Source organism: Xenopus laevis, chromosome 6S (genome assembly GCF_017654675.1).
Source record: "Xenopus laevis strain J_2021 chromosome 6S, Xenopus_laevis_v10.1, whole genome shotgun sequence".
Classification (NCBI taxonomy): Eukaryota; Metazoa; Chordata; class Amphibia; order Anura; family Pipidae; genus Xenopus; species Xenopus laevis.
This window is the reverse complement of record NC_054382.1, coordinates 136,890,996-136,911,476: the sequence shown is the minus strand read 5'-3', so window position 1 is coordinate 136,911,476 and position 20,481 is coordinate 136,890,996.

Genomic DNA, 20,481 nt, shown 5'->3' with positions numbered 1-20,481 from the left:
TCATTAATGTTACAAAAGCATGTTGCATTTCTCTTAGTACAATAAACAATGCATTATTTTAACTTAAAGTTTTCTACAGAGAAAATGGACAAAATTAATTAATCATTTCAAATCCAGAACTTCCAATATTTTGTATTGCCATATACCTTCAGAATCTATTTTTCCCAATCTATTTTGATCACATAAAACGTAAAGAAAAAGTTTTCCTCGGATCATATTTACACATTTATCCACTTTAATTACAGTTTTATTAAAGACCAAAATGGTTCTGACATCCCACAAAACCTCCTTTATGCAATTAACTATTAACCATAATATTTGACTTTATGAGATTTTTAAGTTTTTTATCAATGTCACATAAACCATATAACATCATGTGAAATGTTAAAAGTTGTACACCCGTTAGGCCTTTAATCATCTTTCCCATTTTCCACCATACTTCTTTTGCATACAGACATTCCCAAAACACATGAGGAATATTTTCATTACTCCCACACCCCTCACATATTTCACTATTGATTAGCCTTCTTTTTTTCTGAAATTCACGCGTTGGCAAACATCCATGCACAGCCATCCAAGCCAAGTCCTTCTGGCTATTTATTAGAGATTTTTCATTAACCAAACTCCACACCGTTTCACTTTCTTCAACAGTCAAACCTCCAATCACTTCCATTTCTTCTTTTGCTTCAATAGTCTTCATCACACTTTTACTATCACGCCACTCCTCCACACCAACACCTTCCAAATGATTCCTCCTTATACACCTTTCCATCCTAACATAAAACCAGGGTACCTTAAAACACACTGGCTTTCTCAAATCTATCACCCCCAGGCCATACTTTCGCAAAACATTTCCAGCCGCATATCTCACCATACAACCTTCCAGACCCTCTTTTCTACTTACATTTACACATATACTCACATACTTTACTGCCAAAAATCTTTCAATCATCATCAAACCTTTACCCCCATTCTTCTTATTCTTTGTTATTTTTACTCTCTTCAGTTTTTCCATCCTAGAATTCCACAAAAACACAAAAATTTGTCTTATAATCTTTTTCAAACATTTATCCGGAGCCAGAAACACACAACTTATATATAGCAAAATTGGTAACAATACTGCTTTAATTACAAGTATCCTTCCTTCTATAGTTAAAGACCTTAAAGCCCAGAAGTCAATTTTTTTCTTTATTCTATTATGCACTCGTTCCCAACTATCCTTCCCATACAAATCCTCTCCAAAAATCACACCTAACACTTCAATCCCTTTTTTTCCACGGGCCACCCACAACACTCTATTTCCTCCCATACACCAAACACCTTCCATACACTCTTTTCTACATTTAATTTAAAACCACTTGCCATACAAAACATCTCAATCAACATCTTTGCCCTCCTCAAACCCACATTTGATTTACATATTACAGTTACATCATCCATATAGCCTATAACATTCAAGTCTCTTCCGCCACTACCAGGTATTTCCACTGCCCTTACCAATTTATCTTTTCTTAACATACACATCAAAGGTTCAATCACACAAATAAATAATACTGGAGATAGTGGGCATCCTTGCCTCACTCCTGTACGCACATCCACTTCCTCACTCAAAAACCCATTTACCTGCACTTTACTTACAATCTCTTTATACAAACATTTGATCCATCCCATCATCCTTTCTGGAACACCCATACACTCTAACACCCTAAACATAAATTCATGCACTACACGATCAAAAGCTTTTTCAAAATCCACAGCTACCACCCCCACAGACACTCCTCTCTCTCTACTATACCAGATTGCATCACGTAACAACATCAAACTTTCCCTTATCTGCCTTCCTGGAACTGCACATACTTGCTCCACTCCCACCATTTTCTCAACCACATCTCTCAACCTATTTGCAATAATCTTAGCTATCAGTTTATATTCTACATTTAATAACGAAATAGGTCTCCAATTTCTCAGATCGCTTTTCTCTCCCTTCTTATATAACAAAACAATAATACTCTCTTTCATACTTTTTGACATTTGACCCATTTCCAAAACATTCTTACATACTTCATACACACTTTCCCCTATTAAATGCCAAAATGCACAGTAGTATTCCACTGACAGCCCATCGCTGCCTGGAACTTTTCTTCATACTCCTCAAGCATTCATCACACTCACTTTTTGAAATCTCCTTACTTAAAATTTCTTTTTCAAAATCATCCAAACAACACTCAATTTCTTCTAAGCATTCTTTTTCTAGAGATTTATATTGCACTTTCTCTGTATAGAGATCATTATAAAACTCTCTTTTTACATTCAAAACTTCACTGTTCCCTTGTACCAACTCCCCATTTTTCCCAGCACATTCACCATAATTGTTATCTTTCCAAATACCTTTTTAAAGAAAAATTCAGAAAAATGTTCATCCTTTTCCTTAACTACCAATTTTGCCTGTGCTACAATTTGTTTCACTTTTTCCCCATCAATACATTTCTCACTTTTTCTCTTGCTTCTTTTATTTCATCATTCACTTCCTCCCCCAACCTTCTCAATTCTTCTAAGTATTCAAGTCTTATTTGCCACAAATGAAATTCATTTCTTTCCTTCCTAACTTTTTCACACCCCTTTATAACAAAAAATCTTTTTGTTGCCATCTTCACCCATTCCCACCACTCAACTATGTTAATGAACTCATGTTTTCTCGAATGCCATTTCTTAAACAGACCCTCATATTCCTTTTTTATTACTTCATCATCTAACAAAGTTACATTTAATTTCCATATTCCTTTGCCATATTCACTCTCACCACTTATGTTTACCATGCACTCCAAACATACATGATCCGAGAAAGGGAATCTTCGCGAATTACAGTTCTGGACTTGAAATGATCTAGAAAGAAAAATAAAGTCAATTTTTGAGCACACATTTCCTGTATCACTGAAATATGTAAACCTTTTTTGATTGCCGCTTAAATTCTTAAAGGCATCTTGGAAACCAAAAGTGCTTATTAAATCTTTAAGTTCCTTACTTGAACTATCTAAACCACTTCCTTCTACCCTAGTACCCTCTCTATCACCCACATTTAGAATACAATTAAAGTCCCTCACCAGAATAACCTGTTCTCTTCCACTTACAAAAAATTTAAGTTTTTCAAATAATTCAAGTCTTTCTCTTCCTGCAGGAGCATATACATTTATTAACTTAAAGCTGCACAAGCTGAGCAAATCCCATCTCCCACCCTCCATACTCACAACCTTCTACAGAGGGACTATCGAGAGCATCCTGAGCAGCTCTATCACTGTCTGGCCTGGAACTGCACTGTCATGGATACAATTGTTCTCTATGAGCACATCTGCACTTTATCATGTTCTTACTACTGTCATATCACAATGATACACCATCATGTCTGACGTTTAGCATTATTAACTTAAATCTGCTGAGTGTGTCCTGTCCCTGCACTGTCCTGTCCTGTCTTGCACCAGTTGCACATTTTTACACTTTCTGTCTGTTGTCTGGTACATCTATGTTGTGTGTAGCCCCAGGGTCCTAGAGGAACGTTGTTTCCTTTCACTGTGTATTGTACAAACGTATATGGATGAAATGACAATAAACTCACTCTTGACTATTATTAATATGAAACTGTACTAAGAGTGCCCTGCCTTGCACAATATGTACAACATTACTCACAACAAAAGAATTATTTTTAAACAAAACACCAATTCCAGCATTTCTTTCATTACTTGTAGACCATATGCATGACCCACTCTCCCACCCGCTTATCTTTGGCTCTTCAGACAAAAAGCATTCCTGTAGACATAAAATATAAAAATTAAATGATGACAAAGTTTTCAATATTGCAGTTCTCCTATGCAAAGTCTTAATGCTCCTCACATTCATAGAACCTATTCGGAGCTGCATATTTAAAGAAAAGGAAAAAACAAAACAACTTCATCATGTATCGTTCTTTTTTTTTTGCCATCCCTCTAGCATTTGTTCTGGCACTTGTTTTTGGCTCAGCCGTTTGAGCGTCCCTAGTACCTTGCATTTTTTGGACAGCATCTTCTTTTTTCTTTTTTGATTTAGAAATAACAGTCTCTGTCTCTGAAAAAAACAAAGTTCGAGTCAACTCCTCAACTCTCTCTTTATCCAAAAAGGCAGCAGATGGGATATATGAATCAGAATCAATGGTTGCTGAAGATTCACCACCTGTTACTTCTGAGCTGGAAAAGTCATCAGTCCATGGAGTAGAAGTGTTGCTCTCCTGATCACTCTTTCTCTTAAGGGAGAGTTTGTCAACTTCAATCTCACCAGGATTCTCAGCATTTTCAACCAAAATATTTTCTGGGTCTTTACCCTCCACGCTCAACAGATCAGGGACTACGTCTGGAACATCCTTTGAATCCTCTTTTAAGGGTGAAACAGGCACCACAACCTCTGGTTCTTTGCCTTCAGTCTCACTTGTTCCATGTTCCATCTCCCAAGAAGGACTACGTACTGCTGCCGTATAAGATTTTACTTTTGGACATTGTCCCAATAGCAGCAGCCCATCAACCATTTAAGGAGTAACAGGAGGGGGTATAGTTTTCCTGTAAGGAAGGAACTCAAGGCCAAGAAGCAATAAAAGTACAATCAACTAACCACAATAGTCATTAGTTGATTGCCCTCCCTCCCTCCCTCCCTTTTGTAAGTATATAATGGAGCATGGAGTATAATCAATGAAGGAAGGTATAATTGTTCTAATTTTTAAGAAAAGTGAAATTGGTGTCTGATTACGCTCTTGAATTCAGACTATAAAATAGTTGCTAAGTTGGTGGCAAATAGACTTAGGAATGTGGTAGGTAAAATAGTGGGTGGGAGTCAGACTTGTGCAGTGCCAGGTCGTGTAATTACTGAAAATTTTATTTTATTGCTCGATATTATTTCTTATGTCAGAGATAGAAATTATTATTATTATTATTATTATTATTAAAATGTATTTATATAGCGCCAACATATTGCGTAGCACTGTAAAGTAAATGTGATTATACAACTAAATCACATGAATTATATACATAGAATATATGAAGTAATATACATCACAATCAATACCGGTACAAACAGGTGAGGAAAGCCCTATACAAAAGAGCTTACACTCTAAAGGGAAGGGAGTAATATACAAGGTGTGGGAGTTGTCAAGATTGAATTAAGCGGGTGAGAAATGTGGTACTGTATGTGGTGTTGCGTTTGGTAGTTAAGCAGAGTGAGGGGAGGCTTCTCGAAAGAAGTGCGTTTTAAGAGATTTCTTGAAAGCAGAAAGGTTGGGAGAAAGTCGGACAGATCGTGGGAGAGCGAGAGGAGGGGTGCAGCCCTTGCAAAGTCTTGAATGCGAGCATGTGAGGAGGTAATGAGAGAAGAATTGAGTAGCAGGTCAGTAGAGGAGCGTTGTAAGCGAGTGGGTGAGTATATAGAGATGAGTTCAGAGATGTAGTGTGGGGCAGAGTTGTGAAGTGCTTTGAATGTCAGGGTCATTAATTTGAATTTGATTCTGAAAGATAACAGAAGCCAGTGCAGGGATTGACAGAATGGCGAGGCAGAGCGGTTGCTGAGGTGTATGAGCCTCGCAGCAGTGTTCATTATGGACTGGAGAGCTGACAGTCTCTGGAGGGGAAGGCCAATTAAAAGAGAGTTACAGTAGTCTAGACGTGATATGATGAGAGAGTGAATAAGAATTTTGGCAGCATCTTGGGTGATAAATGATTTTGGATATGTTCCATAGGTGGAAGTGACATGATTTAATAAGTGACTGGATATGAGGAGTGAATGACAGGGCAGAATCTAGGATAACCCCAAGGCACCGGGCCTGTTCTATTATAGTGTCATCATTGGATTTAGAGAAGGCCTATGATCACATATCACATCATTTTCTTTTAAGTGTTTTGAGCTGAATGGGTATTTCAGTAGAACTTCTGCAGGAATGAAGCTGTTATTGAATATTTATTGTAATGAATCTAACATGAAGGTAAATTGGCAAAAATGTAAATTTGTGTGTTTGGGAAACCTATGGTTTTTGAGGATAACTTGATAATAAAAGTGGAGGATGGTATTGAAGTGTTGGGTGTTTTTTTTTTATAAAGAGTTAAAAGGTAATGTGGTTTGGAATAATGTGGGAAATATCTTAGCAAAAAAATTATAATTTTGGTGTATGAGAAATTTGTCCTTGTCGGGGAAAGTGCTAATTGTTAAAGCAATACTATCAATCATTTTTTATGTGAGTAATGTTTTTTCTCCGAAGCTATGTTTACAAAAAATAATTCTCTTTTTATGGGGATCTCGTATGGATAAAATTAAAAGAGAAATAGTGTATAAAGAAAAGAGGAATGGAGGTTTGGATATGCCAAATATTTCAGTTTTAGTTGATTTACAGTATTGGTTTTGTGTTATCAAAATTTTGGATAGAGATTGTAATTGTGCTGTTATGATGAGATATATGGGAGGGTGGTTATTTAGGAGATGGGGGTGGTTAAGCCCTGAATTAAACAAGCCTGTGTGTTTTGTTATTCTGAATTTTTATTTACGACTACAGGTATTTAGTAGTGATGGGCGAATTTATTCGCCAGGCGCGAATTCACGGCGAATTTGCGCGATTCGCCGCCAGCGAATAAATTCGCGAAACTCCCGCGAAAATTCGCGGGAAAAATTCGCCGGCGTCAAAATTTTTTTTTCGAAAAACGGACGCTGGCGTCAAAAACGGGCGCCAGCGTCGGAAAAACGGGCGCCGGCGTCAAAAACGAGACGCCGGCGCCGTTTCGCAAATTTTTCGCCGTTTCGCGAATTTCGCGGCGAAGCGAAACGGCGCAAATTCGCCCATCACTAGTATTTAGAAATAATTTTAAGTTGGAAGACTTGGGGTAAGAGGAGAAAAATAAAAAGATAGTAAAGAAATGGATCAGAAGGGATGAATGTGAGTCAAATATTGGGAATATGAAAGCTTGCAAAGTAGAGGTGGTGTGGAAATATGTAGGAATGTCTGGGTTACAGAACAATCAAAGAGATATTTTATGGATGTCTTATCATGAATGCTTGCCTACAAGAGTTTTTCTGAAGAAGCGAGATTTGTGTGCATCTGATATATGTCCCAGGGATGGATGTGGTGCATCGGAAACTGTTAATCATTTATTTTGGAGTTGTTTCTATGTGAAAGAGGTGAGGGAAAGATTAAACCCATTTTGTCAGGAGTTATTTGGGGTTAGGTTTATCACTTGGGAAATAATGATGCATGGATTATATAGTTTAAATAAAATTACGATTAGAGCTTTATGGTTGTTTTTGGCATGCCTTAAAGAAGTATTATGGGATGTTAGAAATGTTTTGTTTTTAAAAAAGAAAAAATCTCAAAACAAGGATGTGTTTGTTAACTCTTGAATAGATTATATATATATTACTTATGGGATATTAAGTGCAGTGGACTAGATGATACAGGAAATTTAAAAAATGGCATTTTATTGTTAATGAGTAATGAAAGTGTGTTTTTTTTCTGTGCAATAAAAATAATTTTTTTGTGCTGTTAATAAAAATTGAGAATTTGACATGCTGTGATGAAGTAAGAAGGACTGATAGTTGTACTTCTTACCACTGAGTGGTTTAAAAAAAAAAAGGTTTGAGTTTTCCTTTATGTTTTCATGTAAGTGTTTAATCTCACTTTTCAACAACAAATCCCAGTGGAATCCCCCAGGAGTCATTACCTCAACAGGTTTCTCACAAGTTCTTTACTGTAACTATAAAACACTAAAAACTCGCCTCACCACCCATAGGAAGTAAACCGATAAAGTGGTTCCTATACTCAAAAGATAGAGGTATAACTAAACTGTCTTGATGGTCACTTTGATAAGATATCAAATGATTAATCACCAACTCTTTTCTTCAAAACTTGATTTGTACTTGACATTTACTGTATGTTATTATTTTATTTTACTTTATTTGTTATATTTTACTTAATTTGTAAAGCATAAGAAAATAAAAACATTTTGGGAAAAAAAGAGTGTAATCTCTAATAGTCAAAGAGGCTAGGCAAAGGGCTATGTTGTTTGACAGCCAGTGTTTGACATGGATTGGAAAGTCCTCTTGTGATTGGTCAACTTTGACTGATATGGAAATGAAGAGGATTTGGACGGTTTTTGTCTCCCTATGGTATTACGGGATATGGAAGTTGAGGCTTACTAGGCACAGGTCAACACATGGTCATGTGTTGGACTGACTGACAGCTCTTTTGATGGAAGTGTTTCTTTGCTCCTATACTATTACATGGACGTGTGTAATTTCTTATAAGCAAAGAGATATGTTTTTGACAACCAGCATTTGACATGGATTGGAAAGTCCTCTTGTTATTGGTCAACTTTGACTGATATGGAAATGATGAGGACTTGGTAGGTTTTTCGCTATGGACCACGGGATGGAAATGTTGAGGCTTGCTGGGCCAAGCTTAACACATGGCAATGTGTTGGACTGACAGCTCTTTTGATGGGAGCGTTTCGGTCTACCTATACTTTTACATGACAAATACAAAAAGGGGGGTTGTGGGTGCACGCCTAAGGCTAAGTGAAAATATATAAAAAGTATAATGAAATTAATCAGTGCAAATTCCCTGGGCCCCTGTCCAAGTAATTCAGTATAAATGCAAGTGCATTTGTTAATAAAGACAGGGGTTTTTAGTTACAAAGTTATGATCATAAAGTTAATAAGCCACCATAGCATGTCAAGGTAAACCCTACATGGTGGTCCCTAACTTGTTTACCTCTGGTCATAGTATAAAAGGTCTTGACAGATCTTGCTAAAGAGGTGCTCCTAGGAACCCCCACATCTCAGTCTTGTGGGATCTGCTGCTATAAGAAAGGGGGCATAACCAAAGAGATGAGTTGAGATGAACTGGATTTTCAAGCTTTCCTTGTATGTTGTGGATGAGACCTGGTGAACTGATACTGCTCCAGTGAACGATGGCCATCAATACAGTTCAGCTGTACATCCCATCAGAGAAGAAAAATGCTTGGGGAATGATGCACATCCAGAGGACCGTAACCAAAGGAATTCTTTGAGTAGAACATGGTCTGGTGATACCATAACATTTTCATGTTTTGGTTAGAGTTGTTTAGTGGTTATCAACCTCCTGTTTTTTCTTTGTATAGCCCTAATTTGGTTACTGTCTCTTTAAATAGCAATTAACCAGTGACAATCCAGGGCCCTGAGTCCATTTTGCATATGAAAAGTACTGGGAACTGGGATTTATAGCACAGTGCCTCTGCCTAGGGAACACCGAGGATCACACCTCAGGGGATTTCCACTAGGAGAGAATAAAGCACACAGTTTGCAATAAAACAAATATAAACTTTATGTAAAACTGTATTCAGTAACTGTAAATGCAAATCACACAATATCACTTTACTCTGGGGAACCTGTGTGGACTATCAATGCTCTCAATGTCTCTCAATGCTATAGTCCCACAATAGAATGTTGAATAAATTTGGTCAGTTCAATGTCCCTTCCCCAAGAGCTCTTATGTCCCCAAGTAGCGCTACCTGCCCCAAGGTACCTTTCCCTTTGAAAGTAATAGCTGCTCCCACGTGGCAGGTACACGAGCAAGACCTGTCCTCACCCTGGGGAACACACAGTGGCCAAAGTATCCACAGGCAGGAGATAGAAACTGGATCTCCCTGATCAAATACTTTCTCCAGCAGAACAAAATGCAGCCTTTCCTTTTCCTTCCTGGAAACTCATTTAAAGCAGCACTGTCACTCTCCACAGATCTGGATCTCTCTGGATGATGCAACAGGGATTCCTTTATAAGCTCTGTCAGAAACCCTGTATATTTGTCTTCAAAGTCAGGCACACCCCCACTCCCAAGGATGCACTGGGGTGCCCAGCCAATCGGATGGCTCTCCAGCCTGTAACCGGGATGAATGATGTCACAGACAGAAAAACTGGGGAAGAATCTAGTTCTTTTTTCTATTGTTGTGTCCCACCTCCTAGTGGTACCAGCTACACCCCACTTTTCCTGTGTCCCCCAAGAGACTTAAGAGAAAGAGATTTAATGGTGAGTACACATCTCCTTTTGTACATTATAGAAGATGAAATCAAACTTGAATGCTCTCAGATACATTGGAACCATTCGTTATTTTCACCTTGTCTTTTATATTTAATAAGAAGTAGAAGCTACAGTTTGTCTGAAATATTTCCTCCCATAAAGCCCAGAATTCCCAAGAGGTTGCCCTGTGCTGACATTGGCACAGTTTAGTAGAAATGGTCAGGTATTAGATGGCACATTTTGCTGCCAATAGACTGACCCAGTTCTGAACCAGACACTCCCAGTCCAGGGCACAGAAGCTGTTTGGTAGGTGCTGAGGGTATAATTGGGGGGCCGAGTTCAGCAGGCAGAGAAACTGACCGGTGGGAAGGGAAATAATAAAATTGGGGGGCTATTGATGTGGCAGTGGTGTAGATGGTGGGTTGGGGGAAATCCCTGCTGCCAGTGGGCAGGATACAGATCCAAGTAGTATTGCCCAGCTCTGCCTGAAGTGCCAACTTCCTCACTGCGACCAACTGCCCATTCCTACACAGGCAGGAAAAGTCAAAGTAAACTTTATTGTCATCTCAGCAGCATAAGAATATACAGTGAGACGAGACGACGTGGCTCCAGCTAGTACATATCACAAAAAGGCACTTAGAATAAACAATAAATATGTAAACATGAAATGTGCAATATATAGCCAGAAATTGGATATATACACGTGTAAACCTTTAGAATTGTGCAAATAAATGAACACTTCACAAAGTTAAGTTCACAGTTCAGGTGTGTGTGGGATGTAGTGGGAGGACAGGCAGTCAGTTGAGGAGTCTGATCGCTTGTGGAAAAAAGCTTTCGCCTGGTTGTTCGGCCTTTAATACTGCGAAAGTGTCTGCCGGATGGGAGCAGCGTGAACAGTCCATGTGAGGGGAGTGTGGAGTCCAGTGCAGGAGACCTTTCTTACACAGCACTTGTGGGACATGTCCTGCACTGATGGAAGAGCCGCTCCAATGATGTTGCCAGCTGCTCTGACAGTCCCCTGTAGACTTTTCCCGTCAGCAGAGATGGTACTACTGTACCAGATGGAGATGCAGCTCGTACAGCACCCCCCGAACAGAACCCCCACCTGTACAGCACCCCCACCTGTACAGAACCCCCACCCACTAATGGATTTCCAGCAGGAGAAGCTCTGGCACCTCTAACTTCTGCTGAAACTGTCTGCCCTTCATCTACTGCAGTACCACTCAACCCTCTGCAGGGGGCACTAAGCTGACATGAATCTGTTATTTATATAGTGCCGCACATTATAGAGATGATACATCATTCCCATCATGTTACCCACCAGCAAGAGTGCGGAACTATCCAGATCCTACAGATCCAGAACATCATACAGGGCCCCCTGCTGACATACGTGGGAGGGGGGCTTTGTAACCAGCCCCTTTACTTCTCAGGTAACTTGCAGTACCCACTATGAACTCTAGATGGCAGTCAGTATTACTGAATAATGCCCAACCTTTCATTGGTTCAGTAGGAATTGTTTTTCTTGTTACAACGCCCATGTATAAACAAATATACACAGTAGCTACACGCTCACCCCACCCTGCCCAGAGCCCTATGTTGCTGCACAGGCACCTGAAAGTACAAAACCAAGATTTATCTATGCCAGTGTATAAGAACCAGAGACCCCAGTGCCAGTGTATAAGAACCAGAGACCCCAGTGCCAGTGTATAAGAACCAGATACTCCAGTGCCAGTGTATAAGAACCAGAGACCCCAGTGCCAGTGTATAAGAACCAGAGACCCCAGTGCCAGTGTATAAGAACCAGAGACCCCAGTGCCAGTGTATTTGAGCCAGAGACCCCCAATGCCAGTGTATAAGAATCAGAGACCCCTGTACCAGTCTATAAGAACCAGATTCCCCCCAGTACCAGTGTATAAGAATCAGAGACCCCAGTGCCAGTGTATATGAGGCAGAGACCCCTGTGCCAGTGTATATGAGCCAGAGACCCCTGTGCCAGTGTATTTGAGCCAGAGACCCCCAATGCCAGTGTATAAGAACCAGAGACCCCTGTACCAGTCTATAAGAACCAGATTCCCCCAGTACCAGTGTATAAGAATCAGAGACCCCAGTGCCAGTGTATAAGAACCAGAGACCCCAGTGCCAGTGTATATTTACCAGAGATCCCTGTGCCAGTGTATAAGAACCAGATACCCCTGTACCAGTCTATAAGAACCAGATTCCCCCAGTACCAGTGTATAAGAATCAGAGACCCCAGTGCCAGTGTATAAGAACCAGAGACCCCAGTGCCAGTGTATATTTACCAGAGATCCCTGTGCCAGTGTATAAGAACCAGATACTCCAGTGCCAGTGTATAAGAACCAGAGACCCCAGTGCCAGTGTATAAGAACCAGAGACCCCAGTGCCAGTGTATATTTACCAGAGATCCCTGTGCCAGTGTATAAGAACCAGATACTCCAGTGCCAGTGTATAAGAACCAGAGACCCCAGTGCCAGTGTATAAGAACCAGAGACCCCAGTGCCAGTGTATTTGAGCCAGAGACCCCCAATGCCAGTGTATAAGAATCAGAGACCCCTGTACCAGTCTATAAGAACCAGATTCCCCCCAGTACCAGTGTATAAGAATCAGAGACCCCAGTGCCAGTGTATATGAGCCAGAGACCCCTGTGCCAGTGTATATGAGCCAGAGACCCCTGTGCCAGTGTATTTGAGCCAGAGACCCCCAATGCCAGTGTATAAGAACCAGAGACCCCTGTACCAGTCTATAAGAACCAGATTCCCCCAGTACCAGTGTATAAGAATCAGAGACCCCAGTGCCAGTGTATAAGAACCAGAGACCCCAGTGCCAGTGTATATTTACCAGAGATCCCTGTGCCAGTGTATAAGAACCAGATACCCCAGTGCCAGTGTATAAGAACCAGATACTCCAGTGCCAGTGTATAAGAACCAGAGACCCCAGTGCCAGTGTATAAGAACTAGAGACCCCAGTGCCAGTGTATAAGAACCAGAGACCCCAGTGCCAGTGTATAAGAACCAGAGACCCCAGTGCCAGTGTATTTGAGCCAGAGACCCCCAATGCCAGTGTATAAGAATCAGAGACCCCTGTACCAGTCTATAAGAACCAGATTCCCCCCAGTACCAGTGTATAAGAATCAGAGACCCCAGTGCCAGTGTATATGAGCCAGAGACCCCTGTGCCAGTGTATATGAGCCAGAGACCCCTGTGCCAGTGTATTTGAGCCAGAGACCCCCAATGCCAGTGTATAAGAACCAGAGACCCCTGTACCAGTCTATAAGAACCAGATTCCCCCAGTACCAGTGTATAAGAATCAGAGACCCCTGTGCCAGTGTATATGAACCAGAGACCCCAGTGCCAGTGTATTTGAGCAAGAGACCCCCAATGCCAGTGTATAAGAACCAGATTCCCCCAGTACCAGTGTATAAGAACCAGAGACCCCCTGATGGTCTTGGTGTCACTTTCACTCACACAGAAAATGACTTTATTACATAACAATTCCTCTGATGATGTAAGAATGATCACCCTTGGCAGAAAGGGGTCATTACATTAAGGTGGATGAACCCAACCTTGACTGGAAAGTGTCCCACACACTCACGGGGTACAGTTTGTGCCCTGAATAAATAGCAGTAAAGATGGGGTGCAGTGCTCGGGTAAATTTATTGGAGGAACATAACTGTGTGCTATGTTGGTGCCCATCGTTGTGCCATCAGTCTGCTCTCTAGAGATTTGAGCCAGTGTTACAGAGACAATAATGCCGTTAATTGCCAGTCATTTCTCGTCCAGAACGGCGGTATCTCCTCTTGAGCTGCCCATGAGGTTTGGCAACAAATTCACTGAACAGAGATGGTTGTGCCCGGGCCCCAATTCTCTCAAGAACCATTAGGAGCTTCTGAATATCTAATTACTCTGCACTGTTCCTAGAGGTCAACTGGCACAGGAATGGGGGGGCATGGGGTGAATCCATAAAGGCACAGGGGTACGATGGCACTGCAGTGATAATACGTCTGTCTGCCCAGATGCCTTGTCCTTCCTATTAAACTAAGGCAACAGATCTGCCTCAGAACAACCCTGGTACCTCTCCCACATCATTCTGCCCAATTAACCATGTCACAATGTCATGTCAATTTCATTCCAAGTCACGGGTTACACCCTAATTCCTCCTCTCACAGTTGTCTTACTGCCCTCCTGTGCCAACTGTGCTCCTTTGCCAACTGTCTGCCACTTGCCCATTGAACTTTAGGCAGATAAGCAAGTGCAGAGGTGGATTGATGATTTTGGGGCGCTGGCAGACAGCTGGGAGTTCCCAGAAATGCTGCTTTTGCTCCGGGGCAGGAGTCGGCTGAGAAGAGCAGGTGCAGAGAGGAGTGTGGAACCGAAATGATGTGCGGCCCCAAACCCTGGGCTTCCTCATGTTTAACATAGAGTCATTGTAGATCCCCATGTGCTCCCCATCTGGTGCCATTCCAGCATTGCCTTTTGATCGGTGTCATCCCAGTAGTACTCCCCAACTGGTATCATCCCAGTAGTGCCTATTGATGGTGCCTTCCCAGTAGTGCCCCCATCTGGTGTCACCCCAGCAGTACCCCCCATCTGGTGCCATCCCAGTAGTGACTATTGATTGGTGCCATCCCAGCAGTGCTGCCCATCTGATGCCATCCCAGCAGTGCTCCCCATCTGGTGCCATCTCAGTAGTGCTCCCCATCTGATGCCATCCCAGCAGTGCTCCCCATCTGGTGCCATCTCAGTAGTGCTCCCCATCTGGTGCCATCTCAGTAGTGCTCCCCATCTGATGCCATCCCAGCAGTGCTCCCCATCTGATGCCATCTCAGTAGTGCTCCCCATCTGATGCCATCCCAGCAGTGCTCCCCATCTGGTGCCATCCCAGCAGTGCTCCCCATCTGATGCCATCCCAGCAGTGCTCCCCATCTGGTGCCATCTCAGTAGTGCTCCCCATCTGATGCCATCTCAGCAGTGCTCCCCATCTGATGCCATCTCAGTAGTGCTCCCCATCTGATGCCATCCCAGCAGTGCTCCCCATCTGGTGCCATCTCAGTAGTGCTCCCCATCTGATGCCATCCCAGCAGTGCTCCCCATCTGATGCCATCTCAGTAGTGCTCCACATCTGATGCCATCCCAGCAGTGCTCCCCATCTGGTGCCATCTCAGTAGTGCTCCCCATCTGATGCCATCCCAGCAGTGCTCCCCATCTGGTGCCATCTCAGTAGTGCTCCCCATCTGATGCCATCCCAGCAGTGCTCCCCATCTGGTGCCATCTCAGTAGTGCTCCCCATCTGGTGCCATCTCAGTAGTGCTCCCCATCTGGTGCCATCCCAGTAGTGCTCCCCACCTGATACCATCCCAGTAGTGCTCCCCATCTGGTGCCATCCCAGTAGTGTTCCCCATCTGATGCCATCCCAGCAGTGCTCCCCACCTGATACCATCCCAGTAATGCCCCCCATCTGGTGCCATCCCAGTAGTGCTCCCCACCTGATACCATCCCAGCAGTGCTCCCCATCTGGTGCCACCCCAACATTTCTCCTCATCAGATACCATCCCAGCAGTGCTCCCCACCTGATACCATCCCAGCAGTGCTCCCCATCTGGTGCCACCCCAACATTTCTCCTCATCAGATACCATCCCAGCAGTGCTCCCCACCTGATACCATCCCAGCAGTGCTCCCCATCTGGTGCCACCCCAACATTTCTCCTCAGCAGATGCCATCCCAGCAGTGCTCCCCATCTGATACCATCCCAGCATTGCTCCCCCCGATGCCATTCCAGCAGTGACTATTGATTGTTGCCTTCCCAGTAGTACCCCGGTGGTGCCCAGTAGACATATGGGTAGGGAGTGCAGCCTTCTAGTCACAACCAGCAGTGCAGGGAATAGCATTGTTATTCCAGGGGCAATTACTTTTACAAATAAAACTACTGAACAATTGTCTCTGATGTAAGGTGGAACCTGTTAGATTGGGTCATGTTCCCCTTTAAAGGAATTCTGTGCTGTGTTCTGGTCTGATTTGTATCCAGTAGTATTGCCCCCCTGTCCTGTGCCAAACACCAGATTTATTTGCCTGACAAATCGCAGTAAAACTTCCCTTTTATAATAACAAATATTGTGAGCAGTGCAGCCCCAATGTCTCATAATAAGCCCTTTGTTCAGTTCACTGAGATCTGAATGGGACTCACCCCTCCCTCTGCCCCCCCCCACACATAATACAGACAGTGGGGAGAGTGAATGGGGTGTACGTGTGGGGGCCTGTCTGAGCTCCCATATTATTTCTCTCCTATTAATCATTATTTAATCAGTGATTTACTATTACATCACATCTGCCTGTTCCAACAACTCCCTCATAGATCTGCCCAAGTACCCCATGAATCTTCTTCCCTGCACCTTCCCTGCACCAATCACATTCCTCCTCTCCTGCCTTGGCCCATACAGTGTTGGACTGGCCCACAGGGATACCAGGAAAACTCCCGGGGGGCCCAGGTGTCAGTGGGCCCTTCTGCTGCTAAACATTTGGCCTATTACATGGCCATTCCCAAATGTTATGAGAACAAAGAGGCTAAATAGATGGAATAATAGATAATAGTATGTAAAGAAAAGAGACTAGGAGAATAGAGGTTGAGTGAGGAGAGGAAGAATAATAATACTGAGAGTGGCCCCTGGTGTCCCAGTCCAACACTGGACCCTCACCCCACCCTCTGCAGCCCCCACCAAATGCTTCTACCACCTCATATCCCCTTATATATTTATATACAGTATAGTGATCATATCCCTCTTATATATTTATATATAGTGATCATATCCCCTTATATATTTATATATAGTGATCATATCTCCTTATATACTTATATATAGTGATCATATCCCCTTATATATTTATATATAGTGATCATATCCCCTTATATATTTATATATAGTGATCATATCTCCTTATATATTTATATATAGTGATCATATCCCCTTATATATTTATATATAGTGATCATATCCCCTTATATATTTATATATAGTGATCATATCCCCTTATATATTTATATATAGTGATCATATCCCCCTTATATATTTATATATAATGATCATATCCCCTTATATATTTATATATAGTGATCATATCCTCTTATATATTTATATATAGTGATCATATCCTCTTATATATTTATATATAGTGATCATATCCCCTTATATATTTATATATAGTGATCATATCTCCTTATATATTTATATATAGTGATCATATCCCCTTATATATTTATATATAGTGATCATATCCCCTTATATATTTATATATAGTGATCATATCCTCTTATATATTTATATATAGTGATCATATCCCCTTATATATTTATATATATAGTGATCATATCCCCTTATATATTTATATATATTGATCATATCCCCCTTATATATTTATATATATTGATCATATCCCCTTATATATTTATATATAGTGATCATATCCCCTTATATATTTATATATAGTGATCATATCCTCTTATATATTTATATATAGTGATCATATCCCCTTATATATTTATATATAGTGATCATATCCCCTTATATATTTATATATAGTGATCATATCCCCTTATATATTTATATATAGTGATCATATCCTCTTATATATTTATATATAGTGATCATATCCCCTTATATATTTATATATATAGTGATCATATCCCCTTATATATTTATATATATTGATCATATCCCCCTTTTATATTTATATATAGTGATCATATCCCCTTATATATTTATATATAGTGATCATATCCCCCTTATATATTTATATATAGTGATCATATCCCCCTTATATATTTATATATAGGGATCATAGTGAGGATATTGTTACATCCCAGGTGCAGGACTTTACATTTATCAACAATGAATCTAATTTGCCACTTAGCCTCCCAGAGTGGCAGTTTGGGCAGTGTCACATGGTTGGTGGAATGATTGGCCGTTACAGACGGGTGTTGGGCAAGTTGGGCAGATGCATGAGCCTCAGTGAGTGGCCAGTGATCAGAGAGAATGAAAGTCTTCCCAAATTTCAGATACTTGTGTCAGTGCCCAGAGGGGGATGTTTAGCTCAAATAACTTTCCTCATAACAATCAGTTGAAAAATGTTTTCTTTATATTATTTAGGTGGTGGAAATCTTCTTCTTACTAGTTACTGTATCCTCAGCCATGGACTCTCCCTCTGGAGGAGGGTCACCGACCCTCTTATCTATGACACACGCAGAGATGGGCGTTGTGTTAACATCTAACACAACACATATTATACAACATGTAACACAACACTTCGGGGCAGATTTATTAAAGGTCGAACATCGAAGTTAAATAAACTTTGAAATTCGACCATCTAATTTGAGTACTTCGAAAGTCTATGTATTTTTTCCAACGAAAACGTCCGTTTCTGATTGAAGTAACATCGTACGATTGAACGATTTACTCATTCGATTGAAGGAATAGCGCCTTCGATTAGAAGGTTTTGGTCGCAGCGTATAGTCGAAGAGGATCAAAGTGAACCTTGCCCCACTTGTATTCGAATCATTGATTCCAAGTTTTATGCCCCACTTCCTTTCTGACATTTTTTTCACACAGGAAGCCCTCTAGTGGCCATTTTAGGTGCATTTCCGGCCAGATTGAGCACTTGCTATTTAGACTGCACAGGTGGAGGAGGAGTCTGAGGCAGGCTGAATTTTTTTAATTTTTTTGGCTACAAATGTCTGGGAGGAGGAGGAGGGGGAGGGGGAACATCTGTCCAGCCCTGAGGAGGTGCCAACGGTGGCTGGATCCCACACTATGTGATCTTAGTCATCACAGGAGGGGGAGAGAGGGGGGCACAGGCTGGGGAGTCACTGGGAGGGGTTCCTGGGGGGAGGAAGAGAGTGGGGGATCCCGTAAGGCAGGGGAAGAGAGTAGGTCAGGTGGGGGGTCCCATAATGGGGGGGAGAGTAGGGCAGGGGGGTCCCATAGAGGGAGGAGTGTAGGGCAGGGGGGCAGGAGCATAGTGTAGGGAGGGTGTCCCCCCAGCCCACGCAAAGCAAAGTAGGGCACGCTGCGTGTCTCATTCTGTCCGGTGGGGGAGTCAGGACCAAGGAGGAAGCCCTTAGGGTCAAAGTTCAGGCACAAGGTACAGGCAAGGGTTAAGGCAATCTCAAGATCAACTCCAGGCAGCGTAGGTTCAAAGAGACAGGTACAGGCAGGGGTCAAGGTTCCAAGAAATAGTTATAATAGCACAAAAGGTACCCAGGAACTAAATAACAATAGATTCCTATACTTGGGCAAGGATCTGTAGAACTGGGCGCACTTTTATTTACGAATTTGGCGCAGGCATTGTGACGCGGTGCACAGCGTCTGATGTGACACCCTGACGTCATTGCGCCGGCGCCACTACCCACATGGCGGCCATGGGCACCACCATCTTGGGAGTGATGCCAAAGAGAGGAGACGTGCCGCCCAGAGCTCGTGACACATTCACCATCTGGGGCACGCAGCATGTCACGCACCCCACCCAGGGCTCGGAGAGGCTCCCCCAGGAGGAGGCCATGGAGGCTGCCCAGCAGTGAGGAGGAGGAAGCAAGACCAACTGTCTCAGAGAGGAGGAGGATGAGGACGAAGGAGAGGAGGGGCCCACCACCAAAATGGCCTGAAGATTTACCAGTGACAAAAATGGAGCACTGGTGGACAAGGTGGTAGCGTGATGGGATGTGCTGTTTGGGAGTCGGTCCCATCACATCAGGGCTATCAGACGCCAACATTTCTGGCAGCAGGTAACGTACAAAGTGAACACTGTAGGTGCTTTTCACAGGGATCGCCCCACTCTATACAAGTGATTCAGTGACCTAAAGTGTTGGCTAAGGGCAAAGCTGGTGACCAGGAGAGCTAAAGCCCAGGAGACCCTGAGTGTCCTTTCACTCAGACTGAAACCTTATGAGCGTCAGCTTCTGGACATTCTGGGCAAAGAGGTCTGTGAAGGACTGGACACAGACTGGAGAAGGAAGTTGACTTTTATAGAAACAAACATCTGACTCCTTTTTATCCATATTATTTATTATTAACATGTATTTATATAGCGCCAACATATTGCGTAGCGCTGTAAAGTAAATGTGATTATACAACTAAATCACATGAATTACATACATAGAACATATGGAGTTACATACATCACAGTCAATACAGGTAAAAAAGGTGAGGAAGGCCCTATGCAAAAGAGCTTACACTCTAAAGGGAAGGGAGTAATACACAAGGTGTGGGAGTGGGCAAGATGGAATTAAGTGGGTGAGAAATGTGGTACTGTATGTGGTGTTGCGTTTGGTAGTTAAGCAGAGTGAGGGGAGACTTCTCGAAAGAAGTGCGTTTTCAGAGATTTCTTGAAAGCAGAAAGGTTGGGAGAAAGTGGGACAGACCGTGGGAGACA